Consider the following 4,919-nt stretch of genomic DNA (forward strand, 5'->3'; position numbering starts at 1 on the left):
GGCGAAAGAAAGGAAAGGGCAGTGGAGAGCAGAGGCAGTGTGGAATCCAAGTGCTGATTTGTGGTTTGACCTTGTGTAAGTCACTTAACCTCTCTCTCTGCTCTAGTTTCTCGTCTGATTATGCGCTTTGTAAACATTCTATTACTTTTCAAGTGTGGTTCAAGAGGTAGGGCAGATCCAACCCTGAAACTCGTCTTTGGATCTGTTAATGAATTCTCTCCAGTCTATCCACTTTCTATCTTGTTTTAAATCTACATTTTCCATTAAGCAGTCACCAGGGTGTATGATATCTGAAAGGAGATCAGTGCCTGGCTCAAAGTCTGCCACCACCATATGAAAGGACATGGAGAGATTTTCTTGGCATGAGAAGGTAATGTTGCTGCCTCTCTAGGGTAGGACCTGCTCTTCTTTTACAGGAACTGAGCTTAAGTCACTAACATTTTCTTGCTAAATTCCACTATGTTTGCTGGCAATTAAGCTAGTGGGGCTCATACTCTAAAGAAACAGATAATAGAAGGAAGTGGAACTCTTTACCATAGTTATAGGCTAGTGAGTTCTGGTAGCGTAGTGGTTACGAATCAGGCTGCGAACCTTAAGGTCAGCGGTTAGAAACTACCAGCCGCTCCACGGGAGAAAGATGAGTCTTTCTACTCCCGTAGGATTTACATCCTCAGAAACCCTGTACAGGGTCGCTATGGGTCGGAACCGACTCGACGGCACTTAACAACAACAACAACATAGGCTAGTGAAGCCTGAGGCATATGGGCCACGTTAGCCTGAGTACCTTGTGTGTGAATACCCTGACCTTATGCTACCTGCCTTCACTGTAGTAATTCAGCTCACTGTGGTAATCCCCATGTGATAGGTAAGAACATTAAGATGTCAAAAAGTGAAAGTATTTGTCCAAAATCACACTCAAGGTAGAGCTTGGATTCATTCCCTAGGGAATTTGCTTTCAACCACTAGAAAGATTTTGTCTCATAATGACTTTCAACTGTCCCTCTTTGAGATGGGATGTTGGTATGTTGTTGTTAAGTACTGTCGAGTGGATTCTGACTCATAGTGACCCTGTATAGGGTTTCTGAGGAGTGGCTGGTGAGTTGGAACCACCAACCTTGAGGTTCAAATTTTGCAGTCCAGCGCATTATCCTATAGCACTACACCAGGATTCCACTGATAGTATAGCTCTGGTTTCTCTAAGGAGTTCAGGGCAAGTATTTTTCTGTGCTCTGGTAGCGTAGTGGTTACGACTCACGCTGTGAACCTTAAGGTCAGCAGTTTGAAGCTGTCAGCTGTTCCACGGGAGAAAGATGAGGCTTTCTGATCTGTAAAGATTTACAGCCTCGGAAACCCTGTACAGGGTCACTATGAGTCGGAACCGACTCCACAGCACATAACCACCACCACCACCATTTTACTGTGTGGTGCAAATGGTTTGTGCTCAACTACCCACCGAGAGTTGGTGGTTCAAATCTACTCTGCAGATGCACTGTAGAAGAAGGCTTCATGATCTACTTTTGTGGAGCACAGTTGTAGTCTGAAACACGTGAAGTTACTATGAGTGGGAATCAACTTAACATAAATGTTTTTTACTTTGTTTTTGTATCTTCCTTAAATTGGCTAAGAATACATTCAGAAGACCCCTCCAAAGGCATCCACTGAAGTGGTTATCCCCACCAACTAGTCAGTGTCTCTGGATGGAATCCATTTTGCTTCAATCTCTTCTATTTTAAGATGAGCAGGTTACTTATGTGGGTTCTCTAAGTGGATAGTGTCATCTCCATCTTTCTCATCTCCCTAGGAATTTTCATCAAGTACCTCAAACTTAGTCCCCCAAATTTTCTAAATTCTTCAGGGGGTCCATTAATTCCTGGGTATTCTGACTTGACTTGGAAGCCAGGCTTCATAAGGCTGGTCAAATTAGTCCCATAGACCATCCTTGATACCAAGCTAAAATAACAGCACAGTATGAGTACTCATTGATTATTGGCTTCCTGAGGCTTTGAACACTGAATCTGAGATGTGGGTCTCTGAGAATCTCTGCTATCCTTTGTGACTGGTCAGGCCTTTGGAAAACCTCTCAGTTGCTGTGGGTATCTACATTTTCCAGTTCTGAGACAACCTAATGAGGCATGTTAACTTTGTAATTTGTATAACCATCTACACATCTACCTCAGATCTCCAGGAATGAGATTCTGGGGAGCGTCTCGATTAATGACAAAGCATGCAAAATTTTCAGAAAGTACCTCCTGTCTTCATGGTCTTAAGAAGAAACAATGATAGGTATAGGCAATAAACAAGGGACAGAGGGGAGAGAGGCCAGGAATGACTAGGGATGTTGGCTGCCCATATGTGTTAAATTGTGGTAGAGTCCCCATGGAGGCTCTTCATAACAGCCCAGGACTCCTTCTGCTGATCTCTAACCTGAGCCACAGATCCATTCTCTACCTGCAGTCAGGAGCTTACACTTGCTCTGAAGGCTGAAGGCACTGAAGAAATCTGTGTAGAGTTGATAAGGCATAAAAACAACAGGTTCAAAGAATGTGATGAGCAGAAGAATGACCTGGACTTAGTCACAATGTGAGCAGATGTGTGTTCCCACTGCCTCCATGGTCTTCTTTTTGGCATATTCTTCTGTCTCTAGTCATAACCAAAACAACCAAACCAATTGGCATCAAGCTGATTTCCACTCCTAGTGACCCTATAGAACAGAGTACAACGGACCCAAAGGTTTTCCTGAAATCTTTCCTGAGGACCCTTGGTGATACAATGCATTTCATATTGGGCTGCTAACTGAAATGTCAGTGGTTCAAACTCACCAGTCACCCCTTGGAAGGCAGATTAAATTACCTGCTTCCACAAAGATTTATAGTCTTGAAAACACCATGGGGTCATTATGAGCTGGAATCGACTCAAAGGGAGTGGGTTGTTTTTTTTTTTGTTTGTTTGTTTTAATCTTACAAGAGCAGACTATCACTTCTTGTTCCTGTAGATTGGCCTCCAACCTTCCGGTTACATCTGAGCACTGAATGAATATACCGCCAGTGCTCCTTCTTTTAGTCATGTTGTTGCTGTGTGCCATCGATCCAGTTCTGACTCATAGCTATACACTATAGGACAAAGCAAAACTGACTTCATTGGGAGTAGTACTGGACTGTGAACCACAGGATTAGTAGTTCAAACCTACCAGCTGCTTCTCAGTAACCCTATACAGGGTCGCTATGAGTCAGAACTTAGGAGTCTTGGTGTGGTGCTGTAGGATAATGCACTGGACCACCAGGTTAGCAGTTCAAACTCACCAATCATTCCTCAGAAACCCTATACAGGGTAACTAAGAGTTGGAACCGACTCAATGGCACTTAATAACAACAACAACATGAGCAGAACCGACTCAACGTCACTTAACAAGAACAAGAACAAGAATCTATATGGGAGCAGAATGCCAGGTCTCATGGAGCCTCTGGTGGATTCAAACCAGAGACCTTTTGGTTAGCAGCTGAGCATTTAACTATTGCACCACCTCTCCCTTCTTTAGCCACAATGACTAATATTTACTGAACACTTACTATGTGCCTGGCACATACTTTGTATACATCATATGATTTAATTCCAACAACACTGCTTGAGGAGTTTGTAGGAAAGCTTAGAGAGGTTAAGAAGCTCTCCCGAAAGTGAGAAGATTACTCTTACACTGTGGGGATTACAATTAAAGTCACAAAATAAAATGTGTATGAATTGTTGAATGGAAAACATATTTGCTCTGTAAACTTATCAGCCAATTCGCAATTAAAAAAAAAAAAAAATCTCTCCTGAAATGAAATGCTAGCAAACAGCGGAGACTAAAATCACTAGATATATAGCCTCTTCTCTGACCTTCCTCTTTTCTTCAGGTGTCTAATGCCCTCCATTCCATCTTCCTAGTTCTGTGAGTCTCATGAAGCTCATTTCTTAACACCAACAATGTGAAGAAGTGTTAAGAAATGTCTTAACTTCTTATTCTACTTATTCTTTTACAAACCCAAATTCACACAGCCTTGTGTCTATCATAAGAAATTTATTCTGGTAGAATAAATAACTTATTGCTAAAGTGTTAGTGACTGCCAAGAGTTAATGTGTTATCTTAATTTGAAAATCCTTGTGCGTTTTCATAGTGGATTGCAATGCCTTAACACCAAAGAAAGAGACATTTACAAATTTCAGACATAGATCTGGACTAGTGAGAGAAACTGTGGCGATAAGGAAAGGAGAGTGGAACATTTGTTCTGTCACCTTTAAATCACATTACCTGACTAGCCTGGTGTATATTAAATGCTCAGTAAATGTTTGCTAAAAATGATTTAATGGATGAATGAATGAACAAACGAATGCATATGAAACTAGTTACGATTTAAATATGTGTTAATACTGTGTCTGAGCAGTAGAGGCCACTGTTAACATTCCAACACTTATGCAAGTGCTAATCAATGAGGGAATACCTGGGTCACAGAAAATTCTCTGTTGTCCTAGAGGTTAATTCTGGAGATAAGAGAGTGTGAAGAATTTCAATGTACTCCCTCCCCTGACTAAGCTCCTCGTTAGAAAAGTTTTCGAGAACAACTTGGAAAGAAAGCAAGACCCATCCTTTGCCAGCCTTAGGGTTCATAATGCTGTTGAAAATCCAGCAGCATAGCCCCAGTAGAATGAACAGAACAAAAAGTAGACTCTTTCAAACTCAGTACTTGTGGATTGCTCTAGGGAAAAGACTGGTGGGTGAGTGGAATTGGTCATTGGCTAAATAAATGCTGTTCTCTGTGGGGTTTTGGGGTTTTTTTGGGGGGGAGGGGCGGGTTGTATCTTTCTAAATGGAATGCTACCAAGAGTATTTCAGATAATCTTTGAAATCAGGACAGGGATGTGAGAATCTAGATTAACCTAGAACT

This window comes from Chrysochloris asiatica, unplaced genomic scaffold, assembly GCF_000296735.1.
Source record: "Chrysochloris asiatica unplaced genomic scaffold, ChrAsi1.0 scaffold00100, whole genome shotgun sequence".
NCBI classification, from domain to species: Eukaryota; Metazoa; Chordata; class Mammalia; order Afrosoricida; family Chrysochloridae; genus Chrysochloris; species Chrysochloris asiatica.